At 45.2% G+C, this 25,594-nt stretch overlaps 1 protein-coding gene across 9 annotated transcripts in view; it reads left to right on the top strand.

Annotated features, from left to right (window-relative positions):
* The window catches only part of PALM2AKAP2 (PALM2 and AKAP2 fusion), a 392,130-nt gene that overhangs the window by 343,392 nt on the left and 23,144 nt on the right, over positions 1-25,594 (top strand). The window lies entirely within an intron of this gene.

Here is a 25,594-nt window from a genome sequence, read left to right as displayed (position 1 = left end):
AAGTGAGAGTGTGGGACTTGGTCAAAAGTGTTTGAAAGTCCAGGTGTTAGGTCTACCAGATCAGCCCTGTCTGTGCAGATTAGCCCTGTCTTTTGCTAAAATTTGCTTTGCAGAAACTGTGCAAACCATGTTTCTTCTGCAGCAAGACTTGTCCTCTGTTTATTCAGAGAGAAACTGCTTTTGAATGAAGGTCTTTCAAATACTTTTCATGATTAATAGCAGCTGATAGATCTATTCTCCATGAATTTCTAAAAAAAAAAACACCCAACCCACCTGTTCTAGTGATTATCACCACATCTTGTGGCACTGAATTCCATAAGTCAATGTTTGTTTGTTCTGACCCCTAGTTCAAGTATTATGAGAGAGATGTCTCTATCCACTAGTGACATTCCTACAGTCTTCTGTATGGTTTTCTCTGATACCCCAGATGATCATGATAAACACAGTTATAGGGATGTCTGCTTTCTCCCGCTTTTCTGCTGGGAATAAATCCACGCTTAAATGCACACACCAAACCTCTAGCTACCATACTGATTCAGTTGGGGCAGTAGAACTCTTATGTATTAAGGCAGAAAGATCTAATGAGAATCTGCATGATATTCTGCTAGCTTCCGCTTTCTAACCACTAACTTGGCTTACATTTCCTTACTAACTTGGCAGAGATGACAAAGACTTTCTTAAAATGGAGGGTGAGATAAGATTAGTTAAAATCCACACACATACCCCAGACCAGAATGCACAAGTGTTAGTTTTTAAATAACATACAGGCCTGGTTTGGGTAATACTTCATCTGCCACCCCAACCTGTTGAGATAAGGAGTGCACATGTCTCATCCAGGATTCCCTCTAATTTTTTCAAGCCATGAGTTGAATGGGTTTTGTTCTGGGCAGCAGTATCAAAGCAGTGTGCGCACATGTGCATTATTATATGCCACTATAGATACAACACACACACTCAGTCCATTTGTCTCAATATAAATGTGCCTCTAATAAACCCCTATAAAAGTCAGAAATGTACATTCAGCAATCAGTTCAAAGATCATAAAATGGAAAGCCAGGGAAGTGTATGTGGGCTGCAATGACTGAACCAATTTCCTTAATAAATATTTCCTAAAATAGCCTCCCAGTCATACATTTGCAGTATAGTGTAAAAATAACATTGGATTTAAACTATTAGATGCTTTCACAGAACTACATCTGAAATGAAGAATGCTGTTCACACTTTATTCTATAGGAATGTAATGATTTTAGTCATAATTATATATATTTCTTTTAAAATTATTGCATGTATAATAGTAGAGCATCAACATTACCTTGACACACTGGGCACCCTAGTAACAAACAAATGTACCACATTCGTGCGTAACTAAAATCCCAAGAGGATATTTGATTTAATACACAGATAGGTTAAAGGGAATTTAAAGAGACAGTATTAGGATAGATTAAAGGGAATTTATAAGAGATCACTGGTGAGAGGCTATGCATGCATAGAGGTAATGAACACCAACTGGGAATAAAAGCAGGAATGTAGGATCATGTTGGCATCTGGGAGCCTAAACTCTTTGGTAACAGAAGCACAGGGCAAACAACAGTATTTGGCAGCCTTTGCAGCACCAAAAATACGAAACTATACAAGGCGGGGTGAGGAATTAATGGCTTTCTCATAATATATGAAGGAAGGCGGAGCAAAGGAGGCAAAAGGAAATTGGGGATAGGAGGGGTGGGAGAGAGGGGGAACACAGTTGGAAGGGAAGGGAAGTCGCTGTGCCAATCTGGCTGAGAGCAACCCGGAAACACCAGGATAATGCCCCTGTCTTGACCGAATCCCCTGGTCCTTGCCGCTTGCTCTGCCTCCACAGTTACTGCTCCCTCCCACCCTGGCGCTGCCTTTCCCTGTTGCCTGTAGTATTCCCACCCTCCCCCTTCGCTGCTCCCCTGTCCCCTCTCTCCACCTTTGCTCTGAAGTCCACGTGGCAGCTGTGAGGGCAGCAAATAGGCAATGGGACTCGGAGCAGAGGCTGGAGCCAATACCCCCAATCTTGCCATACAAGAGCCCAAGCGGTCATGATGTCCTCATTCATATTCTCCCCTCCAATTTAATGTGTGTAGAATCATGCTTTCAAAAATAATCGCTTTCCAAGAGACACAAGCACATACGCACACACTCACACACCCATACGGGACATATAGATTAAATCGGATTAGGAAATGAGAAGGGGCTTGGAAAAGCGAGTCGTTTCGTAAACCTGGTCATCAGTAATCCCCCTCCCCAGCCTGCCCTTCCTCAAGACTAGTATCTTTTTGCACAAACCTGTTGAAGTATTAATGAAAAGCAGGAGAGAGCACCCAAGCCATCTCCTCCTCCCAACCACTCGGTGCAGAGAGAGAAGGGCAGCAGAGAGAATATTCAGAGCAAAGGGGAGGGAGGCAGGTGAAGGGATACCTGGACAACCGACCATGCCTGTTTTACAACCCATGGACCATTATGAGAACCAGCAATCATATGCGAGCGAGCCTCCCAGGCTGCTTGTTTTCGGACGGTGATTTCATCTCTCTTTTATGGTGCTGCTTAATGTCATCCACCCCCACTCATGACCACCACCTGCATCAGCATCTCTTCCCAAAACAAGATTTCAATTTCAATCATGGGAGGTGGGGGAAGAAGCAAGGCAAGAAGGCTTGTCTTAATTCTGCTGCAACATGATGTTCCCCTTGCTGAGGGAGAGGTTTTTGTAGAGCCCGGCATAGCCACACCTGCTTCCCAATCTTAACCCCAGCCCCCGCTCCACCATCATGCTCGAGTCGGAAGCGGCAGCCACAGTGGCAGCAAGACGACAAGTGAGAGGCTCAGTGAGCAGCTCTTTAGGACTGCAGTGCAGTGGAGTTGAAGCCTGTGTGTGCACGCGCAGTCACACAGCTTAGAGGGAACAGGGTCCCATCTCTTCCCTGCCCAGCTCTGGGGCACTGTTTCATGACCATGTGAGGATGTGGGTCATCTGAACTGTACACACTCTACAAATACTACTCGAAAGTAATGTTTGCAGTGAGTGTAGAAGGACTGTTTAGACAAGCCATACTCCCACGCAATTAAAGAATGGTGTCCCAGTGAGCTGGGAGGGAGGGATGTAGTGGTGTGTGCGGAACTGGTTTCTATGGTTTGGTTCAAATTTGAACTGGACTGTAGGTTCTTGAACCAGTTCAGTCAAACTAACTGGCTGGTCTGGGCCGCTCTACAAACCAACTCAAGCCAGTTCTAATATAGGGAATAATGGGGGAATTGAATAACCACATTATTCCCCATGGGTAGCTCCTAGGGACAGATAAGCCTCCCTTCCTTCCTTTCTCCCTCCATCCCTCCCTCTCTCTCTTTCTCTCTCTCTCCAGAAGGCCCAGAGCAGTGTCTGTGCTGCAGTATAGACTGTTTCAGCTCAGTGATTTGGCAGTGGGCCCAGCAAAAGCAATGGAGCTGCAGCAAGGACAGCTCTCTTCCTCCAGAGGCAGAGTGAAGCCAGGCACTGTCTGCCTGGGCTTTAAATACACTTTGAAATTCCCTCCTTTTTGCTCCCCCACCCAGCCAATGGGGCCAGAGTTGCCCTGACAACACTTGTCTTTGAATGACAACAAGCCAACCAGAGGAAAGGAGATTGCAAGCTAATCGTAAGGTGATGGCAGAAAACCAATCAGTAAGGGAGAAAAGCAAGTAAACATGCAGACAAAATGGGAACCGCCATAGCCGTTCAAACCTTTGAACCTGTTCACTTTGAGCTGGGTTTGGTTTGATTGTGGACTGGTTCGCAGTCGAACCGGCCCAGTTCGAAGCGAACGGGTTCATTTTGAACTGTTCGTGTTCACCCCTAGAGGGATTTGTGTGCTCATGGAGCAGTTACTTCCTTGTCATGTGCGGCAGGGTCAGTGAACAAAGTATTATCCAAACCAGCCTAAGGAGGATAGGATTAGGTTTTGACGGCCAGTGTCAATCTGTGTGTGTGTTGACATATATATGGAGCTCTCCTGGACTGTTCACTCATTTCTTTGAACATAAGGGGAGTGAAGCCAGGATGTGTGATGGAGTGTTGAAGCTCCCCCTCTAAGGTCTCTGTGGAATACAGTCTTGGGCAGGGTGGGGAGGAGGGGAGATGTCAGCTGAACTAGGCTGTTTGTGTCCATTATCATAACCATATTCTTACTCCAGAGACAAATATCATTAATACAGATACTAAAATATTTCATAAATCTTTGTATATCTTAGGCCCTATGATAACTGTAAACCAGATCTTTCCCCCCACTAACCATACTTTAATCTCTTCAAGATATGAAATCAAGTTTGTTTCGACAGGAGCTATTTTTTTAAAAGGTCAGATTGACTAGCACTAATTACATTCTGTGTATGACACAGACATTGGAGCAGTGATGCATAAATGGGAAGGACAAGGCAGCTAGAGAGCATGATACAGACTGTATGTGATGGGTTGGGCCTGTTCCAACGTCATGTTGAATATTGCAAAATGTACAGCCTGTGTTTCATTTGCAAAGTCAGAGGTGTCAAAACTCCAGCCTGTCTGCCAATGCTGTCTGCCAGAGTTAGAGATTAGATGGGGTAAGCGTTTGAAGTGGTGGTGCTCAACCTCATATTTGTTCAGTTTGTAATCCACCCTGCCTTCCATTGCTCTGAAAACTCGGGGTGGGGGTGGGGGGAAGTAAAGCAGTGAATAAACTATTGCAGGGGTTCTCCAGATGTTGCTGAGCTGCAGCTCCCCTCATCCCCAGCCACAATTTATTGTGGCTGTGAATGATGCTAGTTATATTCATCAACATCTGGAATACAACAGGTTGAGAACCCCTGGACTATAATAAGCCAGCAAATGTTTCCATATGGTATGGTCTTCAGCTGACAATAGAAGGCATCAAGAGGGACTCTCTGAGGCAAGTCTCACGATCAGTGAGACCCACCGGAGGGGGTTCTGTGGGGAGAGCGGGCTTAGCCCGCTCTCCCCACAGACGATCACTGCTGCAGCCCGGGGTGACCAGATTGGCCGCCCACGTGACTGCCGGCTCCATCACGCAGCCGGCGGGGGCTGCGGGGATTGGGAGTCGTGCGGCCCCCAGAAGTTCCAGGATGCCCCATGCGAGTGTGCGGAGCATGCTGGAGATAACCCCGAGCTTGCAGCCTCCCAGCCGGTGGTCTCCTTGTGTGTTGCTGCAGTGCAGAGCCGCACTGTGGCAATACACGATCAGGAAGCCCAGGTTAGCAGAGCACTTGCTCCGCTAACCTGGGCTAAGGGGAGGGCTACTTCGGCGGGCTAGACACCAGGGAACCACGGGGTTAACCTGTGAGCCCACTGGTTCTCACGAGGACTAGAAAGCGGGCTAAGCTCCCTTAGCCTGCTTTCCAGTCATCGTGAGAATACCCTCTCTGAGTTCCTTAAGGAAGGAAAAATCCAGCAATGTTGTTGGAGATCTTGGCTTTATGAATGATGGAACCATAAGCAAAGCCCTACTTGGAGGAATATATGAGCCGGTACATATAGGTGAAGGTACATATAGGTTCAGGAAGGTACATATGAGAGCAGAAATGCTTTTAAGTTTATTACTCACCCAGAGCCTTTAGGATATTATAATAATAGGGTGCACAATCCAACTGGCACTTGCATCTTACTTATTCCAATAGGGAATTGTAAAGCATATGCTTAATTCTCCCATTGATATCAATGAGACATGAATGTGCTTAGTGTTAGCTACTGTATGCCTGTTACAATTTTTAAAGTGCTCCTTCCCATGGAAAATAAATTATGTAGAACAATAGTGTACAATATAGGTTAGATGATAAATGACTTCAGCTATGAAGGGATGAGAACACCATTCATTACAATAAAGTCCATTTCTAGTAAAGAACAATAAGGCACCCTATGGTTAACTAGCTCCCAGGATTAAAAAGTGATAATTTGTTTACTTTCTTGGTTGTCTCTTCCATAGCTGTGAAATAGAAAAATAATACATATAGGTTTTAGAGAATAAAGGAAATGCATGTTTGGAAATGTAACTCAGAATGCATCTAGCAGCCTTCCAAAAATCGCTGACACTGAAATGCTGTCAAACAGTTTGCCCATTTGGAACCACAACTGAGTTTGGTTCTCAAAGCAACCACTCACGTTCCCATTTCTAAAAATTACTCTATGTTCAGCAATCACCACAGAGAATATTAAGGCTTGGAATGAATATGCCACATGAAAAGATGCTTGTTTCTGGATTTTTACGAAAGGGATGGATTGCGCGGTTGATATAAGTTGCAACCCAGTGCCCATTTCCCTGGTAGTAATTCCCATTTAACATACAGGGGCTTACTTTTATGTAAACATGTGTAGGATTTCACTGCCAGCGTGTTCAGAGAAGATTTTTGTGCAATTTAAAGGACTCTAATCATTTAGAATAAATAAGAAAGAAAGCTGAGTGCTGGTTCATACCCAAGGCATAACTGAAAGGGATACTTGAACTATTTGTAAAGGTAAAGTGTTCCGTCAAGTCAATTTCGACTCCTCCTGGCGCCCACAGAGCCCTGTGGTTTTCTTTGGTAGAATACAGGAGGGGTTTACCATTGCCTCCTCCCACACAGTATAAGATGATGCCTTTCAGCATCTTCCTATATCGCTGCTGCCTGATATAGTAGCAGTGGGGATTCGAACTGGCAACCTTCTGCTTGTTAGTCAAGCATTTCCCCGCTGCACCACTTAAGGTGACTGAACTATTTGTACACTTGTGTGTATATGAGAGTGCTGTGAAAGTTTGGGGAAAGTGTACCTGTTATCTCTCTAATTAAATCTCAGAGTTAAACAGTATGAGGAGTGCTAGAGTTAAATGAACAGAAAAGAAATGTGTGTATTGGTGGGTGTGCCTTTCTATAGTTTTTATTGTTCATCATCCCTCTGTAGCTTTTTTAGACATTAATACAGTATGTGCTTCACAGGCCTGATTTAAACATGGTGCTGGGCATGGGTTGTTAAAAAAAAATCCTTCATGAATGGCATTATTTGCGACCAGCTTCATGTTTATGTTAGGCCTTTGACTGCTGTGTGTGCAGTGTTAGCATGCCAGTGTGGCATCTGCCCATGCTATAGATTCTTGGCATGGCAACAGTGAATAGATGTGGCAGTCTTGTTTGAATGAGATGCCTGCCTCCTAGGATGTCACATTGTGAAAGTGAGTGGTGGTGGTGGTGGTGTCCTCCTTCTCCTTCTCTTTCTGCACATGCCTGGTGTTTCACCTAAATTGGACCACCCTTAAAGTTAATCCAGAGTTTTGCTTTCAGGAGTGGGCTGCTTTCACAGGCAAATTCCTACCACCACCACCAGTTTTTGAATGGTCTTGGCATTATGTATGACTTGCATTAAAATAAAAAGAGATACATTACTAAATTCATTCTGAGTACCCAGATTTCTTTAGTACTAAGTGTGAACTGGGCCTGAGTGGTCAATGGGCCATACTTGTCGATTCAGAATGAATGGAAATGCAAAAATCACTTTTTAATATATGGACATTTTACAGTTCTTTGTTGAGTAAACTCTACTGTATATATAATTGAGGTTCATTATGCCAAATATGGATAGGCATACTCTATTTCCCACACTGAATAAATACCTCTTGAGTAGGTGGCATGAAAGGCAAGCACTGCACAGTGACTATGTATTTCCTAGTTTCCCTTTATAATAAAGTAGGTATAAGGAGGAGAGTGAAATTATTTTCTTTTAATATTACTCCGTTCTCAGCAGAAATACCTGAATTTCCAAAGAAATTGGCCATATTATATCCAGAGGTTTTGTTATTTCCACATCCCCCATAAAGTGAATTCCCCACAGATCAAAATACACGTGTGTCTGAATTAATACAGTATCCCACGTTGGCAAAGAAGTACTAAACACACCTGTCCCTTCCATGCCATTGCTGCAAAGTTGCTGGCGCTCAAAGGGAATAGCAGTGACACTAAGCCACTCAGTGTGGTTTGTATTGAATTTTTGATCAGATTATACAAATAAAGGCCCTTTCTTCTGAGGCATGAGCAGTGGAGAAATGGTTTGTACTAATAACATCTGGGTGCTGGGGTGGCTTATATCAGGGGAAATGGCTCACGGGGAAAGGGTTAAATTCCCTTTTCCTGAACACTTCTGTGCCGGTCAAAGTTGGAGTCCCCTGTAGTTTTGAAATACAATTCAAAATATGTGGAGGTGCCAAAATAGCGCTCGTGTAGCATGTAGTTTGTGTTGGAGATGGACTTCCAGTGCATCGACCTTTTGCATCAACTGTCCTAATGACCACTAGGGGCATTGGGAGTAGAGACAGTGAGTCAGGGTCTCCCTATCTGTCCCTACTCTATGACCCCTGAACTGACTCCTCTGCACTTCCCGTGCTGAGTCACACTCTTTCCTTTCCTCCTAGAGAGCAGATGGAAACATCTCTCTCTCTCTCCTTACCTATCCATTATGTAGTCCTTTAGATTAGATATAGGTCTTTCCTATCTAAGTGTATTTAACCAATAAATACTTAGTATTTAGTTCTACAAGGATCTCCATGTGCTTTCTCTAAATAGTTGCAACAACTAAGCCATCCTCTGCTACCTACTCTGTAACTGGAGTGTGTGCTCATTCCTCAGTGCTCTGCTGTTCTACCTATTGAGGGTAAAAATTAACCTGTAACAGTTTGACTGTCAGCTTCAATAAGTACTGGAACATAAGAAGCTGCCTTATAGAGATGTGCACGGTCCGGACCAGTCCGGACCAGCACCGAAGGGGGGCCCTTTCTTTTAGGGCGGGAGGGCTTTCTTACCCCTCCCGCCTCTTCACCCCCTCCAGCGCCCGTATTTAACCAAATAACGGGGCGCTGGAAACCCCCCCCGCCGCCGCTGCCCCCCCCCAGCAGATGCACAAAGAAAGGTGCCGCCATACCCCTGCCGCCGTCGCCGCCCGCCCTCCCTCCCTCCCAGCTGCCCGCCCGCCCTTCCTCCTGCCCTCCCTCCCAGGTCCTTACCCAAGGCTGCGGTAGTAAACGAGAGGAGCTCCCGGACAGAGCTCCTCTCGTTAGAAAGGCCTGATGCAGAATAAAGGTGCTTTGAGTGCGCGCGCATGTGCACACCGCAAAAGACACTGGAGGCCCGGTCTACCCGCCGGGAAAAGGCCAGGTAGACCGGGCCTCCAGCCAGCGGGTAGACTGGGCCTCCGGTGATCGGAGGCCCGGTCTACCCGGCCTTTTCCCGGCGGGTAGACCGGGCCTCCGGTGTCTTTTGCGGTGTGCGCATGCGCGCGCGCGCAAAGCACATCAGGCCTTTCTAACGAGAGGAGCTCTGTCCGGGAGCTCCTCTCGTTTACTACCGCAGCCTTTGGTAAGGACCTGGGAGGGAGGGCGGGAGGAAGGGTGGGCGGGCAGCTGGGAGGGAGGGAGGGCGGGCGGGCAGCGACGGCGGCAGGGGTATGGCGGCACCTTTCTTTGTGCATCTGCTGGGGGGGCGGCGGCGGGGGGTTTCCAGCGCCCCGTTATTTGGTTAAATACGGGCGCTGGAGGGGGTGAAGAGGTGGGAGGGGTAAGAAAGCCCTCCCGCCCTTAAAGTTATACCCCCCACCTGGACCCGGACCAGCAAGGGCCGAACCGGTCCGGCAGTTCGGCCATTCCTTAGAATGGCCGCCGGACCGGTTCGGACTCACCCCTACTGCCTTATGCTGAGTCAGACCATTGGTCCATCTTGCCAAGTGTTGGCTATGCTGACTAGCTGCTTTCAGGCAGGAGTCTCTCCCAACCCTACCTGGTGAGGTCAGGGATTGAACCTGGGATCTTATGCACACAAAGCAGATGTTCTACCCCTGAACTACGGCCCCATCCTCTCTATGTTAATAACTGAGATACATTTGTATAACAATAAAATAACATTTGTTTCTTGTAAACTAATCTACGTTAAAGTAATCCTAGCTGCTGATACCTGCCATAAAAAATTAAACGTTGAGTATTATGTCGTTTACAGCAGGCGTGTGAGACATGTATCGTCTATTCTTTTCATTTCGCTTTCGTCCAACTGTTCTTGCCGTTTGTTCCTTTTTCTGCTGTGGAACACATTCACCCTTGGTTTGACTATCCCCATCAAGCTTTGCTCCTATAATAAGGCAAACATGCAGCCAGATTTAGAAAGAAAAAAATAACTGCTTCGTGCTCATAATTGCAAGTTGCTGTTTCTGTTCTCAGCGGTTACTGTCTAGTGCTAACCTCTGCAAAATCTGGACTCCACAGTAGAAACATAGCAGGGAGATCAAGAATTCTGTGATATTTTAGAAGTGCTGTTGTCGTCTAGGTAAATTTATTGTGTGAAGTTCAGACTTGTTTGTTGAATTCAGATTTTCTCCTGATGAAGATTGGATATTGCTCAAAACACTTCTGGTATTTTTATGTGATTTTCTCAAAACAAATCTAATTTGTACTCAGGCTGCTATTGGTCATAAATGTTCTGCTTCTTGTTTCTTGGGAGCATTCTTTTTGTTGGATTACGTAAAAGTTTCTATATATTTCAGACCCTGAAATTGCTTAGCATATTCTTGCTTCTTTCTCTGATCTTGCCAATTCCTTTCACAGAAAAATACATCCATGTCATTGAGTTCATTAATTTAGTATTTTGCAAGCCTTTGTCATGCTCAGGCTTTTACACAGTTTTCAGTGACAAACAAAACCATCCATGTATGCCAGATGTCTCATCTGTGAACACCAGGAAATTCCTAACAGGATGTGACTGATGCTTCATGGCAGCTGTAGCTTTCCCTGAGCCTTCATTTATGACCCCTATTAAGTGTTCACAAATAAACCTTTATGATGAATACTTCAGAAGGACAGAAAGCAGTTTGCAATTTTCCTTTTTGCTGCAGCTCAAATACATATGTGTATCTCTCTGTGAATTCCCTTGAAGTAAAACGTTCCTTAAAAGATAACTGCAGTTAGGGATGTGCCCAAACCCCCTCTGAATACCAGTTGCAGGGGAGTAAGAGCAGGAGAGAGGGCATGCCCTCAGCTCCTGCCCGTAGGCTACCAGTGGACTAGATGGGCCTTGGGCCTGAGCCAGCAGGGCTGTTCTTATGTTCTTATGGTTTGGTGCCTCCTTAGGGACCCCACACTGGGTCAGGTGCCCACATCCGAACCGGTTCAGTGGGGCGGGGATCAGTTCCTTTTAAAAACCAGGTAAGCAGGTCCTTGCCTGCTCCTCCACCGCACCACTGCTTTTCCAGGCATGGCACTGACTTTCCAAAAGGCCATACATGGCTGTGGAGTTGCTCCCAGCGGCCTGTGTGTGGCATCAGCTGCGCTTCAGTCACACATGGCCTTTTGGAAAGCAAGCGCTGCACCCAGAAGAGTGGAGGAGCAGGTAAGGACCTGCTCACCTAGTTTTTAAAGGAACTGATCTCTGCCCCACCTGCAGCTGCCCAAGCCAATTTAGGCACATCCCTAACTGCCGTGATAATTTTTATTAAATGAAAAAATTATATAAAGGTTTTTTTTATTTTTAAAAATAAAAAATAATATTTTTTTATTAAATAGAAAAGATGTTAAAAAGCAAACTGTACAAATGGCTGCTTGTAATTCAGAATGGATACTGGATATACCAAATTTATATTTCTGCAAAAGGCCTGTGAAAAGTTAAGGGAATTTTGCACAAATCTGTGCTTTTGTGCCACAAAAGCACAATGCAATTCTAGAGGTATTTTGCCCAGTGAGGATCTTAAATTAATATATATTGTCAAATCTGTGGTAGTGATTCAGTTTTGTTTACATATAACGGAAGGCCTGTCTCCGACCTTCCATGGATGGGCAAGGTAATCGAGAGGGTGGTGGCCTCCCAGCTCCAGACAGTCTTGGAGGGAACTGATTATCTAGACCCATTTCAAACTGGCTTCCGGGCTGGCTGTGGGGTGGAGACTGCCTTGGTCGGCCTGATGGATGATCTCCAATTGGGAATAGACAGAGGAAGTGTGACTCCGTTGGTCCTTTTGGATCTCTCGGCGGCTTTCGATACTATCGACCATAGTATCCTTCTGGAGCATCTGAGGGGTTTGGGAAGGGGGGGCACTGTTCTGCAGTGGTTCCATTCCTACCTCTTGGGCAGGTTCTAGATGGTGTCCCTTGGAGACTGTTGTTCTTCAAAATCTGAACTTTTGTATGGTGTCCCTCAGGGCTCCATATTGTCTCCGATGTTGTTTAACATCTACATGAAACCACTGGGAGAGATCATCAGGACATTTGTTGCAGGGTGTTATCAGTTTGCTGATGACACCCAAATCTATTTCTCCATGTCAGCATCATCAGGAGAGGGCATAACCTCCCTAAATGTCTGCCTGGAGTTGGTAATGGGCTGGATGAGGTATAACAAACTGAGACTGAATCCAGACAAGACGGAGGTACTCATTGTGCGAGGTCAAAACTCAGGAGATGGTTTTGATCTGCCTGTTCTGGATGGGGTCACACTTCCCCAGAAGGAACAGGTACGCAGTCTGGGGGTGCTTCTGGATCCAAGTCTCTCCCTGGTGTCCCAGGTTGAGGCAGTGGCCAGAGGTGCCTTCTATCAGCTTCGGCTGATACGCCAGCTGTGTCCGTTTCTTGAGATAGATGACCTCAAAACAGTGGTACATCTGCTGGTAACCTCCATACTGGATTACTGCAATGCACTACATGGGGCTGCCCTTGTATGGAGCTCAGAAACTACAGTTAGTTCAGAATGTGGCAGCCAGGCTGGTCTCTGGGTCATCTAGGAGAGACCATATTACTCCTGTATTGAAGGAGTTACACTGGCTGCCGATATGTTTCTGGGCAAAATACAAGTTGTTAGTTATAGCCTATAAAGTCCTAAACAGCTTGGGCCCTGGGTATTTAAGAGAACGTCTTCTTCGTTATGAACCCCACCGCCCATTGAGATTATCAGGAGAGATCCGTCTGCATTTGCCACCGGCTCATCTGGCAACTACTCGGGGACAGGCCTTCTCCGTTGCTGCCCCAAGGCTTTGGAATGTGCTCCCTGGTGAAAGAAGAGCCTCCCCATCTCTGACAATTTTTAAAAAGTCTTTAAAGACACACCTGTTCACTCAGGCTTTTAACTGATACTGTTTTGATTGCTTTTAATGTTGTTTTAGAATATTGTTTTAACAATTTTAAATTGTCATATTTTAAATTTCTTGTTTTGTTTTTAGCTAATGTTTTAATGTTGTTTTTATCGTCTTGCAAACCGCCCAGAGACGTAAGTTTTGGGCGGTATAAAAATATGTTAAATAAATAAACAAACAAATGGACTCAGGGGATCTGCAGGGACACAGTGAGGGCCCATGTGCAGTTTGCACCAGAGGATGAAATGTCCCAGCTCCGCCCAGGCTCCAGAAAAGCTTTGTGAGAGAGGAAGCATGTTGTTGAGGGTCAGTCACATGGTTCCTTTCTTACGGAGTGCTTCTGGGGCACAGGCAGAGCTGGGAAGTTTCACCCTTTGGCACAACAGCACGCACAGAAGACCGGAGGAGTTGCATGCGGGCCCCTGCCAAGCCCCCACAGAGCCTCCTAACATGCATGCTTTGTTCGGATGTCAGCCAGTGTTTTAAAAGTATTCATCATCTAGCCAGTCCACTGGGGTGCAAATGCAGTGCGCTGGGCCATTGCAGGCAATGGGAGGTATGCATATATCCCCATCACCGTTCCCTCTAACAGAGAATCCCACATGTTGTTGACTACAAATCCCATAATCCCCAGCCAAAGGCCGTTGCAGCTGGGGATGCTGGGAGCTGCTGTGAACTACATCTGGAAATCCCTGTTAGAGGGAACACTGATCCCCCTCCAGCTTCCCTTCCTTCAGTCAGTCTGGGCTCACAATTCTTGACCAAGCAGCGCTGACAGTCTGGGAGAATATGCTCTGACCTCCCCTTCAATGTAATGGCTCGGTGTGCTGCGTGCCCCTGAATGCACACAGAGAGGAAGAGTTAAACCAGACTTTGGGATGACTTCTAGAAATTTCACCGGATGGGTTCTGTGCCTGCGATCGACTGGCTTGAGGCCAGTATGTTTTAAATAAAAAATGTTATGAAACAGAATGTTAAATAATGAAAGGCCTTGCATGGTGTAATCAGGAGCCGACATCCAGATAAATGAAGCACGGATGCCACATGAGAAGTGCCAGAGCTGCTCCTGCTGCGTTCCAGAATAATACAGCACCAGTATTCACATGGAAGTGTTCCCCCTTGCCCCGGAGGTGTTCTGTGCCCGCTGAAAATATGTTCCAGAGGGTTGCACAGTCCAGAGGGGACTTACTTTCTGGTGGCACAGAGACTGCCCCCACACCGCAAGTGCTGGTGCTATGTTAGTTGAATCCGTCAGCAGCACCAGTGCTTCTCACATAGCACCCACGCTTCATTTGTCAGGATGTCAATCAATATAAAGAAAAGTTGAAAAACAGTGTTGAAAGTCAGTAGAATATGCTTTCATGTATTGTTAAAAGAATTTTAAAAAGTAGGAGGTGGAATGTAACCAGAAAGGAACACAGTATAGACAATTATTCCCCCCCGATCCCCCCATCATGGGTTTTCACTCACAGATCTATATTAAAGTATTTTGGCTTAAGATGAGAGTCAAGGTTCTTGAAGTTTTCACTCATGCGCTAAAAACATGGCAATTGCAAGCTAAGGTGGTCACCTTAACCTTTATTATATACATGTAAGCAGTACATACTTTGTACAGTCTCATATATTATGCTGGTTTTACAAGATAGTCTCCATGCATCCATGCTTTGCCTTGATCTTTCAGCTCAACATTGGGCTGAGAGGTGATTCATTCAGGCAGAAATTCAACTGCCCCCATCACATTCTAGATATGCACCTGATGATTTTTTGCCTGATGCATCTCCACATGATACAGTGCTTCCCCAGAATGCATTCTGTTGTAAATATGCAAGCAGAAATTCAGCACCAGTAATAATTCGCAGTCACTTGCTATAGATGCGCCTGATGGATTCTTCCTGATGCATTCTGACATCCACAGCATCCCACAAATGGACTGCTAAGACATTGTGCTATCAATAGTAGACAGTAGATCATTCTCACAGCATGCTGCTGTGATCCTATGAGGGTTTGGGGGAAAGGTTAAACATTTGTTAAAAATTGCCCGCTTGCCCATTTCTTTTGTGGATTGGGTGGTAGGTCAACCACACATCATGCCCTACCATACAACCCACTTTGGTGTCCCTAGGAGCTACCCATGGGTGTTTTGAGTCCCACATTGTTCCTTATGGCCGACGCAGTTTTGCATTGCAATTTGCCACCCCCTCCTTGCCAGGCTGTGGATGGCCTGCTCTTGCTCCAGCACATCGGTTAGCTGGTTCACAAGTTAGCCCACTTTGCCTCAGACAATCATGCATCCTTCATCTTGAATCAGGGTGGATGACATCAGCACAAACTACGCCATTGAGGTGTCCCTATATGTCCCTACAGCTGTCACAAATTTGGTTCATTCTGGTTAGGCGGTTCATAAGTTAGCCCATTTGTGCCTCAAACGTTCACGTGTCTGCTCTCTTTAATCGGGGTGGATGACATCATAAGAACATAAAAACAGTCCTGCTGGATCAGGACCAAGGGCTATCTAGTCCAGTATCCTATTTCACACAATGGCCCAACAGATGCCTCTGTGAAGCCCACAAGCAGTTGCTGAGAGCATGCCATCTCTCTTGCTGTTGCTTCCTCGCAACTGGTATTTAGAGGCATCTTGCCTCTTAGGCTGAAGGTGGCCTATGGCCCTCAGATTAGTAGCTATTGATAGACCTGTCCTCCATGAATTTATCTAAACCCTTCTTAAAGCCACTCAGGCTGTTGGCTGTCATCACATCTTGTGGCAAAGAATTCCATAGGTTAATTATGCATTGAGTGAAAAAGTAATTCCTTTTACGTCCCAAAATTTCTTGGAGATAAGTTTCATGGGATGACCTTCAGTTCTAGTGTATGAGAGGGGAGAAAATTTCTCTCTGTCAACTTTCTCCACACCATGCATGATTTTATAGACCTTTATCATGTCTCCCCTCAGTAGTATTTTTTCTGAACTAATAAGCCCCATGTGTGCCTTGCATCGTAAGGATGGTGCTCTAGGCCCCTGATCATCTTGGTTGCCCTCTTCTGCACCTTCTCCAGTACTATAATGTCTTTTCTGAGGTATGGCGACCAGAACTGTACTTAGTACTCCACATGTGGCTGCACCATAGCTTTGTAAGGGCATAGTTTTATATTCAGTCCCCTTCCTAATGATTCCAAGTATGGAATTGGCCTTTTTCACAGGTGCCACACATTAAGTCAACACTTCCAACAAGCTCTCCACCACACACCCAAGATCCCTCTCCTGGTCAGTCACTGATAGCTCAGACTCCACCAGCATATATGTGAAAGTTGGGTTCTTTTGCCACATTATGCATCACTTTACACTTGCTAACACTGAACCACATTTGCAATGTTGTTGCCCACTCACCCAGTTTGGAGACATCCTTCTGGAGCTCTTCACAGTCCACTTGGGATTTCACTACCCTATATAGTGAAACCCTATATAGTTTGGTGTCACCTGCAAATTTGGCCACCTCACTGCTTACCCCAACTTCTAAATCATTTATGAATAAATTAAAAAGCACTGGTCCCAGTACAGATCCCTGGGGGACCCCACTTCCTACTTCTCTGCATTTACTGAGCTGTAAATTTACTTAGCTGTAGACCTGCCCTCTGTTTCCTGTCCTTCAACCAGTTACCAATCCACACATGAACCTGTCCCCTTATCCCCTGAGTCTTTGATGAGGAACTTTGTCAAAAGCTTTTTGAAAGTCCAAGTATCCTGTCAACTGGATTGCCTTTATCCACACACCTGTTGATACTCTCAAAGAACTCTGGAAAGTTGGTAAGGCAAGATTTACCTTTTCAGAAGCCATGCTGGTTCTCCTTCAGCAGTGCCTGTTCTTCTATGTGCTTCACAATTTTATCCTTGAGAATGCTTTCAGTCAATTTGCCCAGAACAGACGTTAATCTAACCAGCCTGTAATTTCCCAGATCGCCCCTAGATCTCTTTTTTAAAATCAGTGTTACATTGGCTACTTTCCATTCCTCTGGTGCAGATCCTGATTTTAGGGATAAGCTATCTGTTTTGCAAAGAGATTGGAAATTTCACATTTGAGTTCTTTGAGGACTTGGGTGGATGCCATCTGGATCTGGCAATTTGTAAATCGCCCTTGACTGACTCAGTTCTTTAGCCTCTGTCCCTGAGCATCTCGTTTCAGGCACAGGTATATGCTCAGTATCCGCTGCCATGAACACAGATGCAAAGAACTCATTTAGCTTCTCTGCAGTCTCCATATTCCTCTTTAATAATCCCTTTCACTCCATCATCTAACAGTCCAACTGCCTCCCTGGTAGATTTCCTGTTTCTGATGTAGCAGAAGCTTTTGTTATTCCCTTTGTTGCTTTTAGCTAATGTTCCTTAAACTCTCTTTTCACCTCTCTTATTGTCTCCTTGCCCAGAGTTTGTGTTCCTTTCGTTTCTCTTCATTTGGGCTGGCCTTCCAATTTTTGAAGGAAGTCTTTTTCCTCTTTATAACTCCCTTGACTTTACTTGTTAGCCATGCTGGCATCCTCCCAGACTTGGTGGTACCTTTTCTCCTTTTAGGCATACATTCTAACTGGGCTTCTATTACTGTAGTTTTAAATAAACACCATGCATTCTGGAGTGAAGTTACTCTCCTGATTTTCCCTTTCAGTTTTTGTTTCACCAAACTCTTCATTTAGAGAAGTTTCCTCTTCTGAAGTTCAAAGTGCCTGTGTTAGACTTCCTTGGCGATTCTCTCCTCACATGTATGCTGGACTTGATCACACTATGGTCACTGTTCCCTAAAGTTTCCACAACACTGGCATCCACAACACTGGCATCATTACAAACTATGCCATTGAGGTGTCCCTACAGCTGTAGCAAATTTGGTTCAAATTAGGCAGTTCACAAGTTGGCCCACTTGTGCCTCAAACATTTATGCATCCGCCATCTTGAATCAGGGTGGATTACATCTTCACAAACTATGTCATTCACGTGTCCCTGTGCGCCCCTACAATTGTACCCAGTTTGGTTCATATTGGTCCAGGCATTGCAAAGTTGATAGGGAGGGATACACACACACACACACACACACTCACACACAATGCTGGGTGATCTCATAAGCTTACTTTCCTGAAGGAAAGTAGGCTAAAAAAAAAAAGTGAGGGTGGGGGGACAGAGAGAGCCTGGCAGGTTGAGCATCAGACAGAAGTCACAGAACATGCCATCCTACCAATACAAACAAGTTCTGGTAAGAGCTAATCTGCATACTGTACTTTCCTTTCACTATCCCTACAACTGGACTCAATGTGGTCCAAATTGGTTAGGCAGTTCACAAGTTAGACCACGTGCCTCAAGCATTCACACATCTGCTATCTTTAATTGGGGTAAATGACTTCATTACAAACGATGTGTTTGAGGTGTCCCTACAACTGTACCAAATTTGGTCCAAATCAGTTCCCACTTGCACCTCAAATGTTCTTGTGTCTTCCATCTTGAATCAGGGTGGATGACATCATCATAAACAACGCCGTTGAGGTGTCCCTACAGCTGTAGCAAATTTGTTTCAAATTGGTTAGGTGGTTCACAGCCCACTTGCACCTCATAGATTCATGTGTACACCATCTTGAATTGGGGTGGATTACATCATTACAAACTACACCACTGAGCTGCCCCTATGTGTCACTCACTAAAACTTACCAAATTTGGTTCGAATCAGTTAGGTGGTCTGCAAGTTAGCCCACTTGCGCCTCAAGCATTAACTTGAATCGGGGTGGATGATATCATCACAAATTATGCTATTGAGTGTCCCTATGTGTCCCTTCAACTGTACTCAGTTTGGTTCATATTGGTCCATGCATTGCAAAGTTGATAAGGTGGGACACACACACACACACACAATGCCGGGTGATCTCATAAGCTTACTTTATTTAAGGAAAGTGGGCTAAAAATGAACGCTATTCCAGGCAAAAAGCAGCAGCAAAGGTCCAGCTTGGGGCAGCACCCTCGTTATTAAAGCCACCGTGGGCTGGCTACAAGAAGAAGAAATCCACAGAAGAAGAAAATTCACAGCAGCACCCAGTTAAAGCCATTGGCTGGTAAAAAATAAAGAAAAAAGAAAAGCAGTTGGTGCACTGCAAAAAGGAAAAAAGAGAGAGTCGGATAAGCCAGCAGGCACTCTCTGTATCTCTCTCCACTGGGCCAGGCAGGCCCCAGACCGTCGCCACCAGTCTCAGTCTGTGCTGCTGCAGTCTCTCTGATCCTTCTTCCTCTCTTGAGAGGCACACTCTGGTCTCCCAGTCCCTTAAATACATTTTAAAGATCCCTCCATAGGCTGCCCACTCCCGCCCAGCCGATGGGGGCACAGTTGCCCATGACAACACTTGATTTGTATCCTAACAAGCCAACCAAGAAGCAAGATCGCAAGCCAATCAAAAGCCAGTGCCAGAAAACCAATCAGCAAGAGGAAACAGCCCTCTAAAATGGCACTCGGAACATCAGAACGTTCTGATCAAAATGGGGTTGTTCTGTTCCGAACTTGAACAGACAAAACATTCTGCACATTCCTATAGTAGGTGACATTTGGAGGAAGCACTGTGCCTTGCACGAAAGTTAAGGTGACCAACTTAACTTGCATTTTTCATTGCAGATTTATTCTCTGCTACCCAGAAGGCAGGATTAGATCTAATGGATTGTGTTACAGGAAGGTAGGTTTCTTTTGAACATTAAGAGAAACTTCTTAATGGTAAGAGCCGTTTAACAATTACAACAATTACTTGAGTGCTCATGTGCTGGCACAATTATTAAATATTCTTAAATAGTGTTTTTACAAACAATTCTATAAGAACATTGTATGTTCACTTTTCAATAGAGCATCTCTTTTGTGGGATTTTTCAGGATCGTTTCTCTCAACATTTTCAAGTAGCCCTTGTTTCTTGCTTATACAGACTGTTAGGATCAAGCTGAAAGTGAGATTACTTTAAAAATAATAATAGTAAACTTAATAAAGCCCTCTGATCCTTACCTGCTTTATTAAATAAAATAAAATAAATAAATAAAAATTCAGAAGCCCCATTGAGTTCAATAAGACTTATTTCCAAGTTGACCATGCTTAGGATTTTAGTTAAAACTAGCTGGGCCAGGCGCAGAACACCTGTGCCTCTAGTCCTGCCCGCCACCACCGTTTTCTTTCTCTCACCACCCGCTGCTGCTGCTTTCTTGCCCGCCTGCCACCATTTTCTTTCCCTCCCTCCCCACCCGCCGATGCCACTGTTTCCCTGCCCGCCCACCCCCACCATTTTCTTGCCCGCATGTCGCCATTTTCTCCACCCGTCTCCATTTTCTCCCCCCACTGCCATTTTCCCCTCCTTGCCCACAAGCCTGTCCCCCAGCGCTTTCCTCAACCCCTGCTGGCAGCTCGCTTGTGAACTCTTGTGAGAGCTGCTGCACATGTGATTAGCCACAGGTACGCCTTAGATAAATATATAGATAGATAATAGATGAATATACTAAAAAAAGTAGGGGTGTGTCTTTGTTAGACCTTTACAGTAACCATTCCAAAAGATGCATTGAATTCTTGGGGTGGGGGGGATGGGACAATGCACACTATACCACTTTCCAAGTGAGGTATTTCTGAAATTAAACCAAAATATGCCATAGTGAGTGACTGTGAGGTGGAGACTGACAACTTAGCTTGCTACATCTTGAGACCTCAGTGCACTCTGAAGTCATGGGAGATTTGCCAAGGGAACCAACGTTGGCTTGTGACAATTAACACCCACTGTTCTTGTTTGCACACCTGCCTGTTTACTCTGGAGGCAGTAGCCATGCATATTTCATGCCCTCAGCCTTTATGCAAGAACGAAGCAGAAATTTGAAACAGAGCATGCAGCTTGACTGTTTTGCCCTCAAGGCAACCAGTTCTCTGCTCTATTTTTTTTTTTAAGAGTAGCATCAACTTCAACCTTACTGCTTTCTACTGATAGTAGATAGATTACTATCTGCACCAGTAATCTTTTGAGTTTAAAACTTGGTTTTATTTGGGAATCCAGTTTTCAGCAAATTTTTAGCCTCATGGTTTATACTGCTTGGCTACCTGTTTGTTTATTTTTAATTTTAGGTTTCCTTCCTGTGCTTTATTGTTGTGAGCTGTCCCAAGCAGCATTGTGCTGGAGGGGAGGGATATAATTCCTTAAAATCAATGAAATAAAACCTTAGCCTTTGCCAGTTTTGTGACTGAAAGAGACATTTAGATATCTCTCTCTTCTCACCATTGTGTACACTAAGGTCTTCTAGCATGGTCCAGTCACATTTTAGTCTTTTGCAATACTCCTGACCCTTATTCAGTGATAACAGCATGGTGTTCTCCTCTTACATACTGAAGGAAGGGATAGCTGTGCTACTGTTGTTCTTCCTTGTTTGTTTGTTTGTTTTGTTTTGTTTGAGAAAAGGGGGGCTGGGTGTTCACTCTCTAATGTGGGGAGGGGTTATAGGGGGCAGAGCTCATAGCCTCTAAGGCAGGGCTGCACAACTTTGGCTCCCCAGCTTTTTGGATACAACTCCCATAATCCCTAGCCACAGTGGCGAATAGTGAGAGATGGTAGGAGTTCTGCAGAAGGGCTGAAGCTGTGCAGTCCTGCTCTAAGAAATAAAACATGATAATCATAAACTAAATGTACATTTGCAGCACTAATTGTAATCCTGTTTATACCAGTTCAACTGTCATGGCCTTCCCCAAAGAGCCCTAGGAGTTATGGTTTGATCAGGATATGAACATTCTCGCTTGGAATTTCTCTGTGCAGAAGGAATATAAATGTCTTGCTGTGTTCACCAGATGAGTGCATTGTACCTGGGGAGAAATGCTGGTCCAGTTCTGTTGCTTTACTCCAGGTAATCTGTGTGCTGTCAAGTTCCCCAATGTGAACATGAAATATCCAAAGTGCTGGAGCAGACCTCAAACCACTTAATATTAGCGTAGGGATAATGTGTCACTAGTTCACCAAAGGTTGTTACTTGTTTTTCTTTGATATGTGTAGCCAAGGCTATTAAAAATATCTCTAGGATAGTAGACTTAAAATGTCGAGGCTAGCCTGTTTTCTGATGGGACATTTAGCAAGAAGATTTAGAGCCTTTGGCCTAACACTCATAGGACAAAAAATAGTTGAATGATAATTAAATTGTTTGGCATGTGTACAAATGCCTATGGTTTCATGCACACACACACACACACACCCCAAAACATAATAGGCACTAACCCTTTTTACAAACTTCATCAAAGAAAAAGGAAAACCTTTTGCCAAGTAAAATGGAAAAGTAATAAAACTGACAAATAATCAAGACTAAGAGCAACACATAAAGGTTGTACACATGACAAATAACGCCAGCAGGAATACTGCCTGTCACCCCACACACGATCTCCCTGCCTACTTCATCCTGCCACTCGCCCAACACATGATCAGCACCGCGGCAAGCGGTAGAGCTGAGAGCCGGAGGAGGAAGTCCTCTGGCATCCCACAATGCACTGCGCCAGGAATGTGGTGCATTGAGGGATCCTCCCTCAGCTGGACACTCTTGCTGCCCCAGCTCTATGTATGCTTGGGCTGCATGCTGTCCAAGCATACACATGACCCCAGCCCTGGGATAAAGGGCGCGCTTGCACCCTTAACGCTGGCTAAAGGCTGGGGTTAAAAGTCGGGTTAGGTAGGGTGGCAGCACTGAGATTGGCCTCAATCCCAGCACTCCACACGAGCAACCTAACTCAGGCTGGGCTGCCCTAGGCTGGGTTAGGCTGCTTGTGAGAAAAGCCTTAATGACTAGTACTGCCCCTGCAGTAATGAAAAGAGGTATCACTTGTAACTTTTCATATCCTTTCTCAGCCTGTGAACAATGTGGTACTAGTAATCTTGGTGCCAACACCATTCTTGATCTCATGCAGACCATGGCATAGCACTCAGTGGACCATGGGGATTCTAGGGTTTTTAAAATACAGGAGGATCTTGTTAATCATGGGTCCAGCAGTTTTGTGTATCCACGGCTGTGTATTAGGCATGCGACCATAGGAAAAACTGGGGAGGGTTAAACCTGCATATCCAGGGGTTGGGCATGGCCAGAAATTACGTCTGAGGTCCTTTGCAGCTGCCATTTTGAGTTTGCCAGTGATTGGGAGCCATTTTATGGCTCATTCCTTTTTTTTTTTTAATGCAATTTTTGGCTGATTTTTTTCCTCTTGGTGGGCATTGCTGGAATGTGGGGGACCCATGGAACATGGTATGGCACTTTATTTTGTGGTTTTCCCCCCCTTCATTTATTTTAGCCCATTTTTAGCCTGTTTCCCTGCCCTTTGGAACTTACCCCGTGGATTCCCATGCCCCAATGCCTCAGTATTTGCACTTCCAGTATCCACGGCACTGATCGAGAACAGAACCCCTGCAAATACTGAGGTTTTCCTGCAATGCAAGGTGGAAGTTGACATACCTCTGCTTCCAAGAATCTCAGCAACCAATTACACACGATGTTTGTACTGTAATCTCAGTACACATCTGAAATTAACCAGTGGTCCACACTCTTATCACCTATCTACTCCTGGGCATTTTCCAGACTGGCCACTGCAACGTTGCCGAAGCGTTTCCATTGAGTGCCCATCCGGATTGCCCTCGGTGTCGCCACGTTATAGCATGGGTACAGTCCACACTCCCCATGCCTGGATTCTCATCATATTGATGTGATTCCGCCTTACAACCACCTTGAGCCATTTTTGGACAGACGGTATAGAAATCGAATGAATGAATGAATGAATGAATGAATGAATGAGTAAATAAGTAAATAAATAACAACACTGTTAATGTATTGCCTGAAACTAGCTGTATTGTTCTATGGTAGGGAGGCTTGATACGGACTTCCAACATTGCAGCGTATGGCAGTTTGGACTGCTTTTTTTTCTATTCCATACCAACCGTCTAGAAGGTTTTTTTCTTGCTTCTTCCTGCCTCGTCAAGTTCTTAGCACTTACAATGGCGGGAGGGAGAGGAGTAGAGTCGGCAGACGCTGCACACAGCGGGGAGGGCGGTATTATCCCTTCCACCCCCCGCTGCAGGGTGAGGTGCTGTTTACGGGGGCTAGGGGGAATAGTTTTCCATCCTCCTCCAGGCTTTCTCTGCTCTCCACCCTCGACTAATCCTCCACCACTTTTTAAAAAACCTTTGGGGGGGGGGTGTGCAAAGATGCAAAGGTGTATTTGCCAGTGCTTCCAGCTGCTTATCCTGAAGACATTGTACACAGTAACTGTGCCCCCCCCACCACCCGCATCTTCAGAGTGCTCGCCTCCTCTCTGTGTCCTTCCTCTCTCCCTCTCTACCATGGTATTTTTTAAATAAAAGAATTATCTTTGCTTGTCTTGGCTAGCCTGCATTGACAAAAGGCACTTTTTTGGAAAGGCGCTTCCCCCTGTGGCAGATTTGCACCAGTGCACCGAGAAGTTGTTTGGGGCGGGAGGAGTTCCGCCGTGTCAACAACCCCCTCCTCCCTTCGAAACCCCCATTGGCCAGAGATAAGAGAGGAGGAGGGGGTAGATGTGCTCTAGAGGTGGAGTATGGAAACTCCCTGCCTGGAAAAACAGCTGCAGTAATCAGACAGACTGCTGCCTGAAAATTGCAGTACTCCCGTTTTCAAACCACTGCCTCACTTTGTAACACTTTAAGCGTCGCAACTCTCCTAGTATGGAAAACACCCTGGTGTAAAACACACAAGTTGGTTTTGTATTGCTGTACAGTAATAATAGCCAAGTAATAATAGCCATGTATTTGTACCGATGTGGATATAGCCTTATTACTGTTTTAGTCTTAAACACAAAATGCGCACTCTACCACAAGTTCAGGTTCTATTGATTTCAGTGGAAGAGTGTTAATCATGTGCTTAACTTTTCCATGGAAATAAACATACATTTTAATCAATAACATGTGCTTAACCTTGACTACATTGTACCCAAACACAGATATAATACTGGCAAGGAGTAAAGAACAGTTTCAATGGCTCAAGATCTCTGTGCAATTAGAGATCTTTTGTGTTGAGCAAGGTCAAGTGTTTAATTCCCAGGCAAGTTTTCTAAAGGTATTGTACTGATTTCCTCTTAGGCCAAGAACCAAAGACTAATAGAGGGAAGTGTTCAAGTTAACAGAAAACCTTGCCAGCAGCCATAGTGTGAGCAACTGATTGCCTTGCGGGGGGTGGTTGTGGTTGTGCAATGATCCCCCCCGCCCCGCCCGCATCATGTTTGAAGCCCTGTTCGTTTCAGTGCTGGGTGTGGTTTGTTCAAGCTAGGGATGGTTTGGATACGAACTGGTTTGTGGTTCAGTGAACCAGGTGGTTTTGGCTTGGCTGACCCACTGACCTGTTCAGTGGTTCAAGTGCAGCACTGAGGGGGCAGCAAGTGGCACCTTTCAAAGTGAGTCGTGCAGCTCCTTACCTGCATGCCCACTGCTCCATGCAGCTTCCTGAGGCGGTGG

The sequence above is a fragment of the Hemicordylus capensis genome, chromosome 2 (genome assembly GCF_027244095.1).
Source record: "Hemicordylus capensis ecotype Gifberg chromosome 2, rHemCap1.1.pri, whole genome shotgun sequence".
Classification (NCBI taxonomy): Eukaryota; Metazoa; Chordata; class Lepidosauria; order Squamata; family Cordylidae; genus Hemicordylus; species Hemicordylus capensis.
This window is presented reverse-complemented; position numbering and strand designations above follow the sequence as displayed.